The sequence below is a fragment of the Loxodonta africana genome, chromosome 7 (assembly GCF_030014295.1).
Source record: "Loxodonta africana isolate mLoxAfr1 chromosome 7, mLoxAfr1.hap2, whole genome shotgun sequence".
Taxonomy (NCBI): domain Eukaryota; kingdom Metazoa; phylum Chordata; class Mammalia; order Proboscidea; family Elephantidae; genus Loxodonta; species Loxodonta africana.
The window spans coordinates 86,665,759-86,688,126 of NC_087348.1; the positions used below are offsets into that span (position 1 = coordinate 86,665,759).

The 22,368-nt window shown below is 41.9% G+C and overlaps 1 protein-coding gene and 1 long non-coding RNA gene across 4 annotated transcripts in view; one reads left to right on the forward strand and one right to left on the reverse strand.

Moving 5' to 3' along the window:
• Positions 1–22,368, reverse strand: part of STIM1 (stromal interaction molecule 1) — a 212,186-nt gene that overhangs the window by 159,429 nt on the left and 30,389 nt on the right. The window lies entirely within an intron of this gene.
• Positions 1,134–22,108, forward strand: LOC135231727 (uncharacterized). Its single transcript, XR_010322469.1, has 3 exons — positions 1,134–1,559; positions 19,413–19,751; positions 20,905–22,108. It is a non-coding gene; the product is annotated as an uncharacterized LOC135231727 (long non-coding RNA).

Sequence of the window (22,368 nt, forward strand, 5' to 3'; positions counted from 1 at the left end):
CTCCTTAAACTCTCATAGAACCATACACTTTTAGAACTGGGCAAGACATTTAGAAACCAAAAAGTCCAATTCATCACTCATTTAACAGATGAGCAGACTAACTTACTCCATAGCAAACTTTTAAGGACACCGATTCAGTCAGTCAGGTCAAGTATTCAGGATATAACGACAAATAAAGCACAGTTCCTACTTTATGGCAAGTGGATATTCTAAGGGCAAGTGACTTACCCCAGATAGCCTATATGATCACTTAGACTGGAAATTATGTCTTCTAATTTTCAGCGTCATGGCTCTTTCCACTGAACCAAAATTACTCAATTCAAATAAAAGTCTTTATCGAGTAGCATACCGTGTGCCCTGTGCCAAGCAAGTGCCATCCTACAGCCCAGCAATTCCTCACTGGTAGCTTGTCAAAAGGGAGCAGTCCCTCTGGGCTTAGAGGTTATCGTTTGCTCTGTAAACAGTCAACAACAGGCAGCAGCTGGGACCTCAGAGGCCCTGACAGGAAGTTGCAGACAGATGGAGAAAATAAAGTAAAAGCCTGGAGCCCACAAAATCAGTGGCTAAGCAGAGAGATGGCAGAGCAAGGACAGACCGAGACCATCCTCCCTCATCCCAGAGATTGTCATGTTCCCTCCAGGCTAGAACTAGTTTCAGAACTCTACCTTTGTCCCTCAGGCCTACCCATACCCAGCCCATTCAAGGGCCTCTTTAGAACCTCAACATTGAACTCCTCATGGAAAAGATAGAACTGTGGGCTAGAAAGAGCACACCCTGGAGTCCCACAGACCTGGACTGAAACTCTGGCTCCAGCACTAACCAGCCATATGTTCCCTTTTGAGTGCTCGTCTGCTCCCTCATCTGGAAAATGGAAATAATACTTACTTCTAGGAATTGTGGTGAGCATTAGAGATATGTCCAAAGCATCTAGAAAAGTTCCTGGCATACAGAGGTTTGGTACAATGAATTACTTAGCATGGCCCTTCTGGCCATTCATGGTCTTATGACTCCCACAAAATGATTGGGTGGGACTATGCAAATAAGGTACTTGGACATCCTGCTAATAATGCAAATAAGGTACGTGGAACCCCATGGAGGTGACTAATGCAAATAAGGTCTATGGAACCCAAACAAGGGGATTGGTCAGTTTTGCCATCCCACCAGGCTTAAAATGAGCCATCCCAGAGGCTAGGAGAGGCGATCTCACTACCATCAAGAAAGCAGAGCCAGGAACAGAGCATGATGTCCTTTGGACCCGGTTCCCCCCTCTGAGAACCTCCAAGGCCCAGGAGACAGAGCAGTAACACTGAAGACACTGAGAGACGGAGGCACAGCAGTAGCAAGAATGACAGCAGTGCAAAACACCTGTAGTAGAGCCTGCCAACCACAGAGCTAAGAGCTGTAACACTTGCCAGAGACGGCCCTGAGCAGGGCCCAATGGCAGAGGACAAGAAGAAGCTGTCCTGATCAAGAACTGTATCCTGAGTTGTTCCTGTTACTTCTGAGTCATTCCTGATTGAGAGCTGTATCTTGTTACTTTCCTTATAAACCACTTAACTGTAAGTACGGTTCATGAGTTCTGTGAGACACTGCAGTGAATTACTGAACCCAAAGGCTGGAGGGAGAGTACTGAGGGGAGGGCAAGTAGTTGATGTTAGATATGACGGAGTGGTACAGCACTTTAGTATTTTACTTTTGGGACACCTTTAACCTCTGCCTCATAGGTACCAGCTTTGTGCTAATTCTTATAAAAGAAATTATTCACTTAAGAAGCTACTCAAGAAATGGTACAATCGTTAACTATTATTATTAGGTAATTCAGGACACTAGTCTCCCTTGTCTATCCCACACTCTTTCTAACAACCACAGACCTCAACACATCGCCACAGTTTAGGGCTCCTACAATAACACGGAACATTAGGAAGATGTGGCACCTTCACTGGCTACATTTCTCAATCTCTCCTCCCCTCACCTACACCAACTCAAGTCTCCACTCCACTCCCCTAACTTTGAAAAAAAAAATTTGAACCTGCCTCCCCTTCAAAATACTACCCTCTTTTCTTCCTTCCCTTGCCACTGTATTTCTCAAAAGAGAAGTCTATACTTACTGCCTCTACTTCCTCACCTCATACTTCCTCCCTAAGCCACAGCAATCTAGCTTCCGTCCCCACCGCCCTATTAAAACTGCTCTCACCAAGCTCACCAATCACTCAGTGCTCACCCTGCTTGTTCTGTGCTGCAACAGGCACTATTGCCTTCTTTTAGAAACTCTTCCCATTCCTGGCTTCCCAGATACTACTTTCTCCTACATGTCTGATTGCACCTCTCTGATTGCTCCTCCTTAGACCCCTTCCCTAACTTTTCTGTCTACACATATCAGAGTTCCCCTAGGCTCTATCCTCAAGCCTCTCCCTTTCCCCATTTTACAGATTTTTACTCAGGTGACCTCATCTACTTCTATGGTTTCTGCTATTGCTTAGACATCACCATTCCCTTGTCTATGTCCTTACCTTTCCCGGGAACTCCAAAACTCATATTTTATCCTTGAAAACCAAAAAAAGACCCAGTGCTGTGATGATTATCCTTGAAGTGTCAGATATTTTCTCCTGGGTGTCCCCCATAGGCATCTCAAAACCAACATCAACTTTCCAAACCAGCTCTCCTTCCTGTATTCCATGTGTTAATAGCACCAAAATGAAATCCAGCCACCCAACACTTCCTCCTCTACCTTTCAGTCACACGGTTTAAATAACTCCACCACCAGTGCCCTAGTTTCAACCTCATCATCTGCTACCGCAACAGTCTTCTTGCTGCCTTCCTTGGCTCTAGCTTTATCCTATCCATCCTAAGTACACGCACCAGAGAGATCTCTCTAAAACACCAATCTGACCATGTCACTCCCCTTAAAAATCTACAGTAAAGCTCAACTCCATATAGGATTTAAGTTCAAGCTCTTTACCACGAAATACAAGGTCATTCAGGATCTGTCCCTTCCTATATACCCAGCTTCATTCATGCCTTTCCATCCCAAGTAACCCAACAGTTCAGCTCAAGGGACAACTCACCATTGCCTGAATATGCTATGCAACTCCAAACTACTCACACTGCCTAGAATGCATTTCAGAGCCCTCTGCCTAGCACACTTCTGGTCATCCTTAAAGATCCAGCTTAAATACCCTTGAAGCCTTCCCTGACTCTCTCATACTAAACATTTAGACCCTCCTTCCTTGTCTTTTCCCAGTACTTCTGTAGTAGCACTTGTGACTGTATTGAGTGCACTTGCTTATGTGATTTTCTTCTCAGTAATCTGTGGGTTGTTCATGGACAGGAACTATGTCTTTCATATCTCTATACCTCACTTGCCCAGCCTCTCAAGAAGAGCAACCAGATTGACCAATCAATCCTGATGGTCAATATTCCCTTAATGTCAGGAGAGCAAACTAATGGTAAAAGGAAGTCTCAACATGTTTAACTGTCCCTCTTGCAAGACCTTCTAGGAGCTACTTGGAGACTCTGACCTCAGAGGAGCTACTCCTGGACCTGATTCCTGGGCCCCTCTGCTTGGAACATCTTTGTTCAATAGAGAGAGGAGATCTTCTTTCAAATTAAAATTCTTTGGGAAACGATTTCTAAAATGTGCTGAGATTATAGGTGGGACTGGCAACCACCACGTCTATTTCAGAAGTAATTTGTAAAATAACTCGAAGACCTTTACATACTTTCAAAAGCAACTGGGACAGGTACTACAATGGTCTGTGGCTGGTCTTCTTGCCTTCAGTTCACCCCTTGGGAAACTGCCCTGCACCACACTACTTGCAAAAAGTTGCTTCACTAGTCAGAAATCTATGATGGCTTCTCACTACCTAAAACCATATAGCATAGGGCTCTGGAAACAGATCACCTAGGTCTGAATCTCAGCTCCATCCTTATTAACCATGTGAGTAGGGACAAATTAGGTTCCTGGGCCTCCATTTTCTCATCTGCAAAATAGGAAAATAATAGTACTTATCCTGGTAGCTTAGTGGTTAAGAGCTACAGCTGCTAACAAAAAGGTCGGCAGTTCAAATACACCAGGCACTCCTTGGAAACTGTATGGGGCAGTTCTACTTTGTCCTATAGGGTCTCTTGCTTTGAGTCAGAATCATCTCGAAAGCAACAGGTTATCCTCATAGGATTGATATGAGGGCTAAATAAGCTAATATGTATGAAATGCTAAGAATAGTATCTGGCACATGGTAAGAACTTAGTAAATTATATATAAATATAGTTAGATTTCAAGTCCCTTTGTAATTCATAGCCTGAGACTTAAACTGTTGCTCTGACCTATTTCACATTCCGCAACTCACCAGTTCCCAATCCTTTTAACTTCTGACTTCATCACCGATACCTTTCCTTTACCCACAACACCAATCCCCATCAGCCCAGCCCCTCCCTCTGTCCTTAGCTGCAAATTCTTCCTCTGGCAATGCTACCTTCAGCTGCCCAGGAAATAGCCCCCTCAGTGGAGTGCCCCATAGGTGGCGCCATGCCTAACAGCAGTACAGGATAACACCTCTCCTGAACATTCTCTTCTCTATGCTCACTCCTACCTGTACTCAGGTCATTTTCACAATCCAAATGCCTCCTTGAGCTTCTGCAGTATATGAGCTTTCAATAGAGTTTCAGAGGCTAGTTAAGTTTCACCATCTCCAGGAAGCCTGCTAAACTAGAGTAACTCATACAAATGTCTGCCTTCACTCAGCTTCTAAAGTCTTAATCTGTAATATACACTCACATTATCTAATCACCTCTACTAGATTAAGTTCCATGAGGCACTGTCTGGTTTTCTATGACTATGTCCCCATTACCCTAGAACAGTGACTGCATCATAGTAAATGTTTAATAAATATTTATTGAATGTAATCTAATCCACCCTTCTCATCTTTGAATGAGAAAACCTAGGTTCAGAAAGTAGAAGTAGCTCACTCAAAGTCATATAGCTGGTTGACAGCAGAGTGAGGGCTAGAACCCAAAACTCCCACTCTATCACAAGGTAACTAGGCAATCTGAAACCAAATCCTTTGCTGTCAAGTTGATTTCAACTCACAGCGACCCTATAGGACAGAGCACCTGATAGGGTTTCCAAGGAGAGGCTGATGGATTCAAACTGCTGATCTTTTGGTTAGCAGCTGAGCTCTTAACCACCATGCCACCATAAGACTAAAATATTGAATGCAATTCCCCCAAACCCCTACCCTGGCTTCTGGGCCAGCTGAAATTACCAAGGATTCAGAGAGTCAATGCATTGATTGAACTGGATGTTCGTTTCCTCTAGGCAGGAATTCACCACTCCCTCTAGAAGCACCTTTTCAAAGCCTAGGCCAACTAACTATAAATGCTCAGTTAGCTAAATCTACCACTGAGTCTGGAACATTACCAGGACTGGTGGATTAACCAAGATCTCCAACTTCTGTAACAATGACACAGTATGTGAAAAAAAGAGGAGCCCCGGAGGTACCCTGACAGCTGGAGGATAGCTCGTCATACTACTTCAAGCCCTAATAACAGAAAAGCCAGGGGCCACTTTGTGCTCATTTACCCAACTGCATTCCGTGGAACACTGGTGTCTTAGGAAATGTCAATAGGTGTTACTCGGGAGAAAAGAAAAAAAAAGACTCCACAATCAAAAAAGTCTAGGAAATCCTATATACTTTTCCTTATCCCTGCTCACCTCCCCCCCACTTAGAGATTCAGGATACTCGTTAACCTCTTAAAGATTCCCAGCTTTTTGAAACTTGATCTCAGAGCTCTTTTATTGCGTAGTACCTGTTGTCTTTTCATGTGATACTGGTGTTCTGAAGAACACTTTTTTAAAAATGGTGTACAATACAAATATACAAAGGTACTGTTACTCCAGGGTTGCCCAGAAGAGTCAGGACCCTAAAGTTGGAGAGAATGCCTGGACTACTAAAATTGCATTACTATCTCATCCCAATAAGCTTAGAGGGAAGGGCAGGGACAAGACCCATTTCCAGTCTGTCCAATGGAGAGGCGACCTTTACTAGAAAGAGGGGCCTTTATCAAACGTAGCATTTCTAGAGGCTGACTAGAGATGGCTTTAGGGGACCCAAGATTGGGTTGGCACTAAATACAAAGTCACCTGACAGGTGACCTCCTGGAAACATTAACTTTTCAGTTTTTACTTTCACAGAATCATAGGCCTGAAAGGAGTATTTTGAAATCACTTAGATTAAACCCCTACTATTTTTTTTATTGACAATAAGAAGCCCTAAGAGCCTAGCTTCGTTTGTCCCCATTTGAGCTAGATACGGAAGTGTAAAAACAGCATGGTGGAAGCATCTGACCTCCTCCTATAACTTCACAAGAGGGAAGGACAATTAAGATCAAAGCCCAAAGGCTGATTCCTATGAAGCCGAGGTCAAACATGCCTCCACAATTTTAACCAATTCTGATACTAACCGTTCCTTCCACGCACTCTCTACTTCTCTGCTGGGTTCGGTAATTCGTTGCAATGGCCACACAGAACTAACAGACAATACTCGTGATTATAAGGTTTATTAGGGAAATAACAGGTTACAGTTCAGTTTCAGGGGTGCTTAGGATACAGTTCTTCGATCAGGACAGCATAGTCTCAGCCATGCCTGCATGCACACCTCTCTCTGGCCCCTCAACCTCTGCCCTGCTCAGGCAAGTGTTACAAAGCTCTTTTAGTTCTGCTGGTAAGTGCCCAGAGGCACTCCACTCCACTAGTAAGCCTCAGCCTGAAGGTACTCAGCTCTAGCTCCAAGGCTTCTCAGCACAGGGATCCTGGGTCCAAAGGATGAGCAGCACTCCTGGCTCGCTCTTGCTAGTGGTGAGATCCTCCCTTCTTGTCTCTGGTATGGCTCATTTTGAGCCTAGTGGGATGGCAAAACTGACCAATCCCCTTGTTAGGGTTCCATACACATTCTTTGCATGGTCCCACCCCCACAAGGGTGCCATGCACCTTATTTACATTATTAGCAAGCTATCCAATCCCCTTGGTGGGTATAGGCACCTCATTTGCATAGTCCCGCCCCATCGTTTGGTAAGAGTTACCAATACTATGGCTAAAACCAAAAACCAAACCCACTGCTGCTGAGTTGATTCCAACACACAATGACCCTATAGGACAGAACAGAACTGCCCCATACAGTTTCCAAGGAGCGTCTGGCGGATTCAAACTGCCAACCTCTTGGTTAGCAGCGGTAGCACTTAACCACCACACCACCAAGGTTTCCAGACTATGGCTAGAAGGGCTATATTAAGTAATTCACTGTATCACAGGGAGAAACACAGATTAGACAATAATAATTACAATTGTTAACACTTAATGAAGGCTGATTATGTGCTTCTATCTTCTAAATGCTTAGTGTGGATTACCTTATTTTAATCTTCACAACAGTTCTATGAGACAGATAATATACTTATCTCCATTTTATAGAGGAGGAAGTAAATTCAAAGAGGTTAAACAACTTGCCCAAAGTATTAACAGCTAACAAGGGATGAGACCCTGGCAGGCTGACCCCGAGGGGCCATGCTCTTCATCATCAGCACTAGGCACCAACTACTCTGGGAAGCCTTCTCTGACAATTTCCCCCACCATCAATGACTAGAGAGGCCCCCTGAGTTCCCACTGCCCCCTATATTCCCTCTATCATAGCAGTGAGCCCCACCAAATTATGAGTTCCATGAGGGCAAAATTACGAAATCTTCTGTTTCCTTGTTTCCCTTGTAGCTAGCATTGCAGCTGAAACTCATTAAAGATTTCTTGGAATAAACAACTGTCAAGGAGTATAGTATAACAACAGAAAGACACAGGCTTTAAAGTCAAATAGACTTAGATCTAAATCCAGGTTTAGCCATTTCTTAGTCATAAGATCTTTGGTAACTCACTTAGCTACTCTGAGGCTCAGATTCCTTATCGTTGAAACAGAGATTAAAATTTTTTACTGCATAATATTGTATAAAAACTAAGCTAAGCACCTTACACACTGCCTGGCACATAAGTTACCGAGTTTTATTTGTTTACCATCCTCCTCTTTCCCCTTTTTCCTACATACACTGGTAAAAAGAGCACTAGTCTGGGAATCCAGCATTTAATTAGCTATAACTTTGGTTAAGTACTTCTTTCTGGGCTTCAATTTCCTCATCTACAAAATTTGGGAGACACTACCCACAATTCACAGGATCGTTAGTTCAGAGCAAATGAAATAAAACATACTTTAATGGCTAAAAAGTACTGCACAGGTGGAAGAAATTTTTGTCATCCTGCCTATCCGACTTTTAAAAGCAGCCCAAACCATGATGCACAGAAGCGTCTTGAAGTTCAAAAAGACTGACCTCTTAGAGGTCTAAAAGCTATAAAGGGAGGGAGTATTTGCACTGTCACTAGGAGAAGGCAGTCTCACAGGAAGGAGCTGAAGTAAGACACTGCCAAGTGGCTTTGCTCCAGAAGTCCCTAGCTAATTAAGGCCTTGCTCCCCTGCCCTGCCTGCCTATGACCTCCACAAGGGCTAGAGAACACCAAGTGCTCCACAGCAGCTCTTCTCTTGGCCAGAGTGACATAAGGTATTGCTGGCCAAGAATCAGCCAAAGCTAATGCTAAGGGGTTCCTGCCCTTGGACTTCTTTAGAATAAAGCCAAAAACAAGGAACTCTCAGCCTGTCCTGAGGTTATCAGCTCAGGATTCCTAGGAGTTGGCCCTAAACACAGGTACCAGGGCCCTGGGCCTGGGACATGTGCCACAACTGAAGCCAGGTCCTTTGGACACACTAGGGAGTTTCCTTAAAGATAAGGGACTAGTCCTCTCATGCTCAACAAGCAAGTGTCTAGTCTTAGGAGCTCCCAAGGCCACTTTTGAAGTCCTTCTTCAGGTTGCACAGGGCCCAGGGACTTAACCACTTCCTCTGCTCATTAGGGCAGAACCCCAGCTCCACCCCTTGCAGTTCCCTCCCTCAAGCCTGGTTCTAGGGTGGGACAGTCCATTCATCTCCCTCTTCGAAAGTTAAAAACTATGGGCCTTTTTTGTTGTAAGGGTTTGACCGTTGGGTTAAGAAACAATGCAAGCCTAAAACAACAAACTTGAGGAAGTAAAGAAAGTCTTACAAGATAGTTACAGTCACTGCCCCCACTTCACAGTTCCTGATTCCCTGTCTTAATTGATGCTGTGAGAGAACAGCTGCAGTTCAATGGCTTTCAAACCTTATTTTTAAATAATAAAACCTTTTTTAAATGAGGTTCAAATTAAATCTAAGTAGGAGCCCCAATATCTAATTAGATTCGTAATGAAATAATAGATCTAGCTATCAATGGCTCCTAAAATCATTTGGCAATAAGATAATGAGAAACATTTTAATGAATAAATCAAGCTGACAACATCTGAACCCACTTGTCAATCTAAACATCACAAAAAGTGAGACAACTAGATACAGCTGGACATTTTTCCAAAAAAAAAAAAAAACCTAAACTTGAATCTGATCAAGTTTCTAGATCCAACTACCAACTTGCAGAAATACATGTTGAATGACACTATTGGGAGAGAATACAAAATCCAGAAATTAGGAATCTCTTCAGGACAAATTAAATTGGATTAGAAGACTTAAGATTTGGATCAACCATTGTGTAGATCTGCTTTTGATCCCAATATGAACAAACCAACTTAGAAAAAAAAAAATCTATGAGTCATTATGGGAAAATTAAACATGACTGGATAGTTGAAGATAATAAGGGATTATTGTTTTGTTTTAGGTTTATAATGATATTTTGGTTATGTTTTCAAATACAGTTCTTTTAGAAATGTTCATGAATGAAATGAATTGGCTTCAAAATAGTCCAAGGGGGTGAGAGGGTAAAGATGAAGAAAGATTGATAAGATTGGTTATGACTGCATAATTGTAGATGATGAGTAATGGGCACATGGAGATTCATTATACTGCTCTCTCTAGTTTTAAATATGTGTAAAATTTTCCATAATAAGAGTTTTTTTAAGTTAAAAAATTAGCTAAGAGTAGAGGGGCTATGGTTGAGATACGTGAGAAAAGGGGCATAGAGCTCTTCCCAATGACTCACCTCTCCAACAGTAGTTCCTGAGGCACCTCTGGGAAGCTCCAGGACACCTGGTAACAGTTCAAAAACCACTAATGCATTGGAAGGACTACAGATACCTGAGTAAGAGGACCTGGCCTCATATCTTGGCTCTGCCACCTCAATAAGAGTATAACACCTTAAAAAAGCTACTAAAATTCTCTGAAATTCCTCCTACTCTTCTGTACATATACTCCCAGGAGAGCAAGGAGGATCAACTATTATAAGAGATTAAATAGCTTTTACATTCTAAAAGTATATGTGATCATTATTAGAACCACTTAGGAAACAATTTGCCTTCTATTCCTCACAATAAAGTTACTCAACCACCCCATCTCAACCCTTCATGCCAAGCCTTTCCAATCCTCAGGAAACACACATAAATAAATATTCCACGAAGATATGAGAGAAAGCAGGAATTAAGAGTCAAACTAAGCAGGCAACCCATATGGGCCTGGCTAGCTCTAGTGTGAGCATGCTGGGGAGGGAGAAGGTAGGGAAATGTGCTAGAGATTACTTGAACATTCACCCTCAGCCCAGGATCAGATCTCTAACCTACCAGACCCAAGAGATTTAAAAAAGAAAAAAAAAAGTAATCTGAAGGGCCTACCACGGGGGGGGGGGGGGGGGGGCGGGGCGGGGGAGGGAATCTTAATGACAGAGTTTAACTGCTTATTCCTGACTCAGAAATATACTACTTCCTCCTTCCAAAATAGTGGAGTCTATTCTTTTTATCAACACAGATTATTTTCCTTCACAATCCCTCATGTTTTGAGTGATTTTGTGTATAAACAAAGTGCATTTATTGAGTAATAATTCAACCTTTTCAGCTGTGTTTATTATCACTACTGCTGCTTTTCAAAATGCTGACCCAGACTTTAACCAAACATATACAATTATCAAAGATTCCTAACAATATTGTGAAATCACACACCTCACCATCCTGACTTTGACGCTAATGAGCAAGAAAGCGAAAGTAAACGCTTAGCTGTTCAAGCACTGGGCCGGCCCTGCTACCAGTTGCCTATTTTGGCTGTTGCTCTATACTTGTGTCCAAGGTCACTCACTCACTGGACAGGTTTACGCCCTATGATGCCATCAACTGCCAGTCAAAGCACCAATCCACATGAAAAAATTAATGTTACCATACAGAGCTGATTGAAGCCAAAAGCAAAGGCATTTTTATTACAGGTAAATGTACAATTTTCATTAGGCTTGTCGAAACACTTAAACTCATTTATTCATTCAAAAGCAAATATTTACTAAGCAATACCATTCAAGACCCTGGGCTAGCTAGGCCAAACCAAAAAAACCAAACCCGTTGCTGTTGAGTCGATTCTGACTCACAGTGACCCTGTAGGACAGAGTAAAACCCCATAGGGTTTCCAAGGAGCAGCTGGTGGATTCAAACTGCCAACCTATTTATTAGCAGTCAAGCTCTTAACCACTGTGCCATCAGGGCTCTGCTAGCCAGGTACTAGGGACAAAATAAATTAGATACAGTCCATAGCTTCAAGGGGTTCACACAAATACTCCCCTTTACTGCTTTCACAGATTCCTAAATTTCCAGAGACCATAGGTCACCAAAGTTAGAAGAGCGCCAGAAGGGATGACATCTTTATTTCCTTATGACCACAAACAACTTGTCAAAAGGCAAAACTGGCTTCAGGAAGTACATCTCAAAAGCACAGCCCTGCCCTGGAGAAGCAAGAGGTCTTATTGCTGGAAAATCAAGAAAAGATTAAGATTCTAAGATTAAGGTATTTGTCTACAGAACAACAAACATTTACTGAATTTCTATGCTGTCCTTGGACACTATGCTAGAGCAGCAGTCAGCAAATTATGGCCCTCAGGCCAAACTCAGCCTGACACCTGTCTTTGTAAATAAAGTTTTACGGAGACAACAAAATAAAGTTTCATTTACAAACTGCTATAACTTGCCACTTTAAAGGAGACTATACGGCCCACCACATCTAAAATATTTACTATCTAGCTCTTTACAGAAAATGTTTGTCAACCTCTATGCTAGACTCTGGAGATACAGAAAAGAATAGGACTCCATTCTGTACCTTGACCTGGGTGGTGGCTACAAGGGTATATAAATATGTAAAAATTCAGTCATTTTTTTTTAGTGTATGTATGCCATAATGCAATACTTTTTTTTTTTTTTTTTTGACGAAATAAAGAGTTCTCAGTCCCTGCCCTATAAAATACTCAAAATCTAGGAAGAGGACACAAACGTAAACAATTGCAATACAGTGATAATAAGAATCATAATGAAGGGCTACACTAATTATAGTGATAGCACAAAAAGAAAATAAGCAAACACGTAGATATGCAAGGCCAAGACTTCATAGAGAAGACAACTGAAGTACACCTTGAAGAATGAGTAGGTATATGCCAAGAGGGTAGTGGTAGGACAAGAGAGATGGAGGTGAACGACAGAGGTCATTCCAGACAGGGGGACAGCATGTACGAAGGTTCAGAAGTGCAAAAAAAAAAAAAAAAAACACACCTTTGAAAAATGACAAGTAGTTCACAGAAACAGGTAAAGTTTTAATGGGGCCATGCCAAAAGATGAGACAGGAGCAGTACAAAGAGGCCAGATCATGCAGGGTTTCTTATGAAGAGTGATCATATAATTTGTGATCTAAACAAAGTCACTTCTGAGAGTAAAAGAGGGCTGAAAAGAACTATCCCAGGCAAACATGATCACCCTACTTATATGCCATATTAAAGAAGCTGGATTTAACCTATAAGACAGGACAAGTTAATAAAGTAGGCTTTAAAAAGAGGATACCAAGATTCATGCTTTAAAAAGAGTTTGCTTCATCTATTTATTTAACATACATAGTACCTTTTTTTTTTTTTAGTACTTACTATGTGCCAGGAACTACCTTACAAATATTATTTATTTAATCCTCATAACTACCTTGTGAGAAAGATATTATTATTATGCCTATAATTCAGATGAAAAAAATCAAGGCACAGACCAATTAAGTGACTTGCCCAAAGTCACACAGCTAACAAATGGCATAGCTGGTATTTGAATCCAGGTAGTCTGGCCCCAGAGTCTGTGCTGTTCCTGTTCCATCTCAAATCCCACCCTCAACATTTACTCAAAGAATCCTGAGCCTTCACGCAGCATTAGGTCCCCCTGTCAACAAGCACCCACAGCACTCTGTACTTCTTCACAGAATTCATATTTCTAATCATTTGTTTAAAAATCTATCTTCTTCACTAGATCATAAACTCTGTAAGGAAAGAGTTGTGTTATCTTGTTTACCACTGCATTCCCACAGCCTGATACATTTATTAGTCCTTAATTTAGAAATACTACTAATATTAGCTAACATTTACTGAGCGCTTATTCTGTGCCAGGTACTATTCTAAGAGCTTTAGGCATATTAATTTATTTAAGAGAAGTTGGATAACTTGTCCAAGATCACAAAACTAGTAAGGAGTGGAGCCAGGGTTCTGGATCTAGCTCCAAAGACTATGCTTTTAACTTTATGCTATATGACCTTTTTTATTGAATAAATAAAAACAATGAATAAAATTAGTACTCCTGGTATGTAAACACTGCCTGGTACTCAGCAGGCATTCCAAAAATTGATGACTTACTGTCATCCAGGTGCTGAAGAAGAGATGGCCTGTAATCACATCTCCCTCCTCCCAAAGAGGCAGCCTGGCCCACGGAAGTCAAAGCACATATCCAGATCACTGTGCAGGACACACAGTGCAGTGGTTAAAAACACAGACTTCAGAATTAGAACTTCGGCTTTTGAAATTAGGTTGAGTCCCACTTCCAACAATTACCAGATATGTGACCTTAGGTTTCTCATCTATAAAAATGAGAATAACAATATCTATCTCAATCCTGGTCATTGCAAGGATTAAATAAGGTAAATAATGTAATTATACTTGACACATAAGTAACATATAAGTAAGTACTCAGTATGCATTTTTTATCATAAAAATTAACATTATTATTATTATTATTTGTCTGACTAGTGGTAAACAGCTGTAGCTCAGCATTCTTGTGATTTCCTGGTGGGTCCTTTAGGACCCCAAGTCTTATCAAAGTTGATTATTTTTCAAGTTTAGAGCTTAACTGGGTATATAGTACATAAACAGTTCCGTGGAGCTTTAGATTTCTGGCCCAATGCCTAGAGAGGTGAAAGTCTTCAGGGTAGGGTCTTATGCCACAATTCAAGCAACACCTTCCAGAAGCAAAATCAGGAAACCACTACCTCCAGTGTGGCGTAGCTGATAATGAAAGAAATCATCCTAGAAAACACATTTAATACAATATTCTCTTGAGTTTAAAAGCTCAGTCCAATCCTCACTGCCAGGCTGGAAAGGCTGATTTGGTCCAAAAGCCTGGCCAGGAGAAGCCAAGAGCCACTGTCAGTGCTCTGGATAAGCAGCTTTAACAGGAGTGAGGGAGAAAAATTCTGATGACTCCTGAGGGGCCATAAGACACCCTCAGCGATCTCTGTGACCAATTAACTCAAAAACTCTGGATGCCCGGCCCTGTATTAAAACCAGAAGGGTATGATCATAGAAATCATAGATTTGGGAGAATAGGGCAGACCTCTGGAGTTCACCATCTGGATTGGCCCATGCCTTCAGATTGTAATATACCTATTATCATTAGCTTCGTTTTACAGATAATGCAACTGAGGCCCAGAATGGGTAAGTGACATGGCCCAGCTGGCAAGAAAAAAAAAAGTACCTTGTCTCAAGGAGTAAAAGTCCTCGTGTAACAAAAACAGTTTGCAATCAACTACTAATCTAAAGTTTAGTGGTTCAAACCCACCCAGTGGCACCATGGAAAAAAGGCCTGGTGATTTGATTCCATAAAGATTACAGTCAAGAAAATCCTATGGAGCAGTTCTACTCTGTAACACATGGGTTCATGATGAGTTGGAATGGATTTAATGGCAGTGGGTTTGGGTTTTCAGTTAGTCTCAAGGAGTAGCAATCCTGATGAAAAGACAAGACTTATAATCATGAAACTGTCAAAACACATGGTTAGGTGGTATTGAAAATTCCAAAGAAGAGCTACAGGTATGGAAAGGAAGAAGAAATAAGATACAGAAGGCCTCAGAGTAAAAATCCCTGCCTATCCTACCCACTGGAAACCCTGGTGGTGTAGTGGTTAAGAGCTACGGCTACTAACCAAAAGGGCTAGCGGTTCGAATCCACCAGGTGCTCCTTGGAAACCCTATGGGCAGTCCTACTCTGTCCTATAGGGTCATTATCAGTCGGGAATCGACTGGACAGCAACAGGTTTGATTTTTTGTTTTTTGGGTTTTTTTTTCATCCTGCCTACCAAACCTCTCACAAGATAAAAGGGCCCCTCCTTGCTTTTATGGCTCCTTTAGCACTTACTGTCCTGTAATATCTGTTTGCCTATCTCACCTACTCAATGGTAGTCCTTCAAAGCCATGCAACTTATATTATCCTTATCTATATTGTTGTCAGCATCCAGCCTAGGGATATAGCTGCATCTCCTGTTGACTTTAAAAAAATTTGGACTTACCTTACTCACCTTCACAGTACTAAAACAAAATGCATGTACCCTGTTAGGCCTCTGACAGTCCCTCAAGAAAGAGTCTAGATAAGGCTGATAGAAAGTAACCTTGGCCAAGTAATTTAACCACTTATTTTCTTCATCTGTAAGATATTGGTAACAATAATCACCTCTAAGGACTGTTTTAAAAATTAAATGTCTGTGAAAGCACTTAACACAATACCTGACAGTAGATACTCAATGATTGCTAGCTCCCTTCCTGCATCCCGTTTGTCCGGGTTTCTGTAAAAAATATTTTACTCATTGGCCCAACATTTATTAAACAACAGGTATTTATTCATTTGTTGGCACGGTGGTAACCTTAGGGATCAGACTTTTCTTATAGAACCTCAGAACCTAGTATGATGCCCACCATAGCTGCCTTGCACGCAGTAAGCACTCACTAAGTGGGGAACTCCTGAAAACACTACTGAACGTGGACCACTGATGGGTCACTTGCCAGTACAGCAAGGCCGCTCCATCTGCTCTGCCAGCCCTGGAGGTGCACGGGCACAGCTCAGATCAAGTCCCCGGCCAGGAGCAGGTCCACACATTTGCAGAACCTCTCCCACAGTAGAGCCCAGCCATGGAGATGACAAGATAAGCACAAGAAGGAGGCAGACGAGCTCCTCAGAACTGCTCTAGAGACTACCCAGCAATGTTCCAGACCATGAAGCATCTCCATTTAGGACCTGAGTTGTAATATTAAAGTGAACGCCCACCTTCACATTTCCTATGCTCCCCATTGACAAGGAAGGGGAAATGCTCCTTCCTTTTAGCACTTGCTTGTTTGGAAAAGCTGATCTCCTGGGAAATGGCTGAGCCCATATCCTGGCAAAAGCATGAACCCCACAAAAACATCTCAATCATTTCACCTTGCTGGGCTCCAGGGCTGAAAATAGCCCCAAATGAAAAACAAGCTATGCAGACTACTTATCCAGTTTCATAGCAAAGGCAGATCTTAAGCTGGCTGAAAAGGACAAACCCCTTACTCCTTAACTCAAGCAGGGCTAGAAGGCTCACCTGTTTCCGGCCCCATAGCAACTGGCATAGCTCTGGCACCTCTCAGGCTTCATCTTTCCAAAACAGCAATGGAACAAGTATAGAATAGGAAAGGGCCTTCTGAACTCAGCCTAGCACTGCTTGGAAGGGATCGGGGGAGAGAGAGAACTATTCCTGGATACTTCTGAAGACCTGGACCCACCTGGACACAGCTGCAGATACCCTATTCCCTCATCAAATATAAGGGTGACATAAAAGGCCCAAAACGGCCCACACTCCAAAAGCAGCAGTCTGGACCTCTGCTTCACCTTCTGCTGATAACCTTAACAGCTTCCTCCATCAAGGTCCTACCTCAATGCCTGTTTACAGGCAGCCTTACTAATTCCAAGTAGAGTTAATCTGTAGTCTCAGAAACCAAGTCCATTCCTGTCTATTACACACCTTGACCCATGCCATTAGACTCAGTAGGTTCTGAGTCTGTCTCCTCCAACACATTAACAACTTCTAAGAGGCAGGGCCCAGGTCTCATAATCTGTGTCTGCAGCTTTGCCCAGTGCAGGGCCAGGCTCAGAGCAGATGCTCAAAGGCCTACGTATTACAGAGCAAAAGTGAGCAGGTACAGAGACAGGACAGGAAGAATAAGGACAAGAATGTATCCTGCCTTACTCTCCCTGAAGATCTCCACCCCGTAAATGCTGCCCTCAGATCCTGGGCTCAGGCTGCGTTTCCTAGTTTCCTCTCTTGTAATCAAAATCACAGCCATCTCTCCCTCCTCTAACTATGCACAATCCTATCTGAACCATTCCCAGGGCCCCTGGTATCTTAGAGGTCTGTTCACCCTGTGGTTATATTTGGGGGCTCCCTGAGGACAGGGCCCCATATCTCTCTTCTTGCAGCACAGAACACAACACTAGCCACAAGGAAGTCCATAAAAAATTATTTACAATAAAAAAAATCATCTTCCCTAGAGTTTTCAATTGCTCATTTGTAAAAAGATAAAAAAGGTGAATGACTGTCCCTGGCCTCTCTCACCTGGCAGCTCCCACATGCTTAGGTTCTCTCTCTCTCCACATCCTCAGCTGATTCCCAGGGAATTATCCATAAAGAATTCAGGCCAAATGGCTCAGCACCTATATTTGGCCTACAACTATGTGATACTCGAGATGTCATTAGAACAGATGACAGCTCATTCTTCACATCCCACATCCTTCAGACTATAGGGGGTGACTCATCCACGCCAATCTCAGCCAAAGGCAGGAAAAGTCCCCTTGCACCAAAGTAAGACAATGCTGTACCACCCACTGGTGGGCCCATGCCTATAATTATGTTTGGGAGCACGTCTAAAAGTGGGAATGGGCTCATAGGTCCTCACCTGTACGGGCTGAACTCCTGCGGGAAGGCTTGCAATCAGAAAAGAAAATAAATGATAGCTTTCTACCACTGTTAAAACCAACAGCTCTCAGTAAACCCCAATTATCTTTTTTAAAATATACATAATTCATATACCAAGTAGTTCACCATTTTAAAATGTATAATTTGGTGGTTTTTAGTATATTAACAAGGTTGTGCAACCATCACCATGATCTAATTATAGAACATTTCCATCACCCCGGAAAAAAACCCCAGACCCATTAGCACTGACTTCTCATAGCCCCCTCTTCCCAACCCCTGGAAACCACTAACCTACCTTTTGTCTCTATTTTTTAAAAAAAAAAATTTTTTTTTAATTTGTTGTGGAGTCAATTCTGACTCATGGTGACACCATGTGATTCAGAGTAGAATTTTCAATAGCTGTGACCTTTTGGAAGTAGATAGCCAGGCCTTTCTTCTGAGTTACCTTGGGGTGGACTTGAACAGCCAACCATTTGGTTAGTAGCAGAGCACTTAATCATTTGTCCCACCCAGGGATTCTCTTGTCTCTATAGATTTGCCTATTCTGGACATTTTATATAAATGGAATCATATAACATGTGACCTTTTGTGACTGGCTTCTTTCACTTAACACAATATTTTCAAGATTCATCCATTTTGTAGCATGTACCAGTACTTCATTCCTGTTTATGGCTGAATAATATTCTATTGTATGGATATACCACATTTTGTTTATCCATTCATTAGTTGACGGGCATTTAGATTGTTTCCACTTTTGGCTATTATGAATAATGCTATGAAGCATTCATGTACAAGTTTTTGTAAGAACATATGTTTTCAATTCACTTGGGTATATACATAGGAAAGGAACTGCTAGGAAATATGTCTATGTTTAACTTTTTTAAGTCAAATTACCTTTTAAAACATATTAACTCCTCTGCCTTCTTCACTGTCAAGACCTTCTATAATCAGTCCTACAATCCAGTACACCTGCAGGAGCCCAGTGGGTACTGCCTTGGCTGGTGGCTACTGTACTACACAGCACAGAATAGAACACTTCCATCATCGCAAAAAGTTTTATTAGGCAGTGCTTGTCTAGAAGGATAAGATGTTTAGAATGGTTATGTTGTTGTTGTTATTAGATGCCATTGAGTCAATTTCTGACTCATAGCAACTGTGATGGTTAAGACTGTGTGTCAACTTGGCTGCGCCGTGATTCTCAGTGTTTACAAGTGATCAGCCCCATGATGGGATCTGCTGTGAGTAGCCAATCAGCTGAAAGGGAGTTTCTTGGACGTGCAGCCTGTATCTGAATATAAGTGGATGTTCTGGCTTTTGCCCTCTCTTGATCCCATAGCTGCCTCCTATTCGTCTGACCTCCAATTCTTGGGACTTGAGCTAGCAGCCTACCTGGCGATCTTGGGATTCATCAATCTTCACAGCCCATGAGCAAGAGTTCTGCTCTCCGACCTGCCAATCTCAGGCTCACCAGCCCCTGCAGTTACGTGAATCAGGAGAAGCCTTGCAGTCTTGCCTGCTGATCTTGGGATTCATCAATCTTCACAGCCTGTGAGCAAAAGCCCTGCTCTCTGACCTGCCAATCTTGGGTTTGCCAGCCCATGCGGCTATAGGAATCAGAAGAAGCCTCTATCCTAACCCACAGATTGGGGCATTCCTGCCTCTACAATCCCGTGAGGTATTTCCTTGATATAAATCTCTCTCTCTCTCCATATACATATATATATATATATATATATATATATATATATATATATATATATATATATGGAAACCCTGGAAATCCTGGTGGCATAGTGGTTAAATGTTACAGCTGCTAACCAAAAGGTCCGCAGTTCAAATCCACCAGATGCTCCTTGGAAACTCTATGGGGCAGTTCTACTCTGTCCTGTAGGGTCGCTATGAGTTAGAATCGACTCGACGGCAGTGGGTTTGGTGTTGGTTTGGTATATATATATATATATATATATATATATATATATATATATATATATATATATATATATACTTTACTGGTTTTGCTTTTCTAGGGAACCCATCCTAAGACAGCAACCCAATGAGACACAGTAGAACTCCCATAGGGTTTTCTAGGATGTAATCTTTTTTTATCTTTATCTTTATGGGAGCAGATGCCAGGTCTTTTCTTTCCCAGAGCTGCTGGGTGAGTTTAAACCATCAACCTTTCAGTTAGCAGCCAAGCATTTACCCATTGTGCCACCAGGGCTCCTTAGAATGGTTAATAGCTAACATTTAATGAATGTTTACAATGGGCCAGACACTGTACCAAGACCTGTACAGGAATTATCACTTTAAATCATCCTAACAACACTATGTAAATATTATTCCAATTTTATAGACAGGAAAACTGAGGCTTTCAAGAGTTAAAATATTCCAGGAGCTAGGGAGCTGGTCCAAGGTCACATAGCTAGTAAGTAGACCCAAGATTTAAACCCAGGAAGTCTGGCTCCAAAGTCTTCTTAACCTTCTGCTTCTTAACCACTGCATTACAAACAAATGATTGTAATAAAGGCAAAATGTGTTTAACTGCCACAAGTGAGGTCCAGAAAGAGAGCTAAGGGACTTCAAAAGACCAAAGGAGGGAAAAAAAGAAAAGGCTTAAGTAAAGAAGCATACAAAAAGAACCTGAATTGGCAAAAGGTATGATAAATACATTTACAACTTTAAAAAAAAAAAGAGTAGCTGCTGAGGCTGCTTATGGTCAACCAAACACCTCATGAGATTTGGTTCCTAGGTCTGGAGGTTTAGGGTCATGGTTTCATGGAACATTCCAGTTAACTGGCCTAATAACGTGCTTCTGCTCTTCATTCTAGTTCTCTGCACATTGCCTGGGGTCTTCAAAGCTTGCAAGAGGCATCCAAGGCACAATTGGTCTCTAATCACCTGGAGCAATAAATGAAGAAGAGTCAGAAACAGGAGGAGTATATGGATGTGTGGCTAACTGCCTCCATGAACAACTGCCTCCTTTGCCATAAGACAAGAAGAACTATATGGTACCCAGCTACCATTACTGAAAATTTTGATCAAAGATTCTATAGAAGAATGCTAGTCCAAGCCCATTGCCATCGAGTTGATTCCAACTCATAAGGGCCCTATAGGACAAAGTAGAACTGCCCCACAGGGATTCCAAGGCTGTAAATCTTTACAGAAACAGACTGCTACATCTTTCTCCCATGGAGCAGCTGGTTTGTTAGAACTGCCAACCTTTCTGTTAGCAGCCAAGCACTTAACTACTGTGCCACCAGGGCTCCTGAGACTCCTGATCAAAAGGGAGAAACCTAAAAAAAATTCAAATTCTCATGGAATCCAGACTTTCTGAAGCCAAAGAAGCTGGATGAACCCCTAAAACTGCTGCCCTGAGATAGATAGTCTTTAAACCTTAAACCAAAAATATCCTCTGAAGTCTTCTTAAAACCAAACAGTAGTTAAGCTTACTTAGTAAAGAATGTCTGCCATAGGATCAAAGAGCATCCTGAAAATTAAATAGGAACTTTAGGCAGCAGTGAGTTTATGTTAATAGGGAAGGAAGGGCTCAAAAAGGGAGGGTGAAAGAGGTTGCACAACCCAAAGAATGTATCAGTATCACCGAATTGTACATGTAGAAACTACCGAATTGGTATATGTTTTGCTAAGTATATCCTCAACAACAAAAATAAATAAAATAATTTTTTTAAACTAATGTAAATCTACTCATTCTGTACTTAGCCCACTCAAGCAAACACAATCTCCTTCAGAAAGTCTTCTTGGATTACTCTAAGTCCAGTCTATTCTCTCCTTTCTCTAGATTGCCTGTAACATACTATCTTATATTTAGCTGTTCTCAAGCTAATTAAGAAGTTAACTGATTTGTAAGTTCTCCAAAGCAAGGATAAAGACTATGTTTTAGGCCCTTGTATGGCCCATAGTGCAGCAAAGAACAGAACTCAGAGCAAACTGGTTCAATCTAAATATTTCCAGAGGACTACTGATTATTACTTAGGTTAGATTCAAACATAGCAAGAAACAAAACAAACAAGCCCATTGCCATCTAGCTGACTCCAATTCATAGTGGCCCTATAGGACAGAGAACTGTCCCATAGGGTTTCCAAGGAGTGGCGGGTGGATTCTGACTGCCGACCTTTTGGTTCCCAGCCATAGCTCTTAACCACTGCACTACCAGGGCGTCAGCAAGGAACGAGGTGGGACTAAAAGAGAGAGTGGAGGAGAGTGGTCTCCACATTCTTATCTTCTGGGGGCTGAGCAGAACAGGCTCCAAGTTACCCTTTTGCCAATTCACA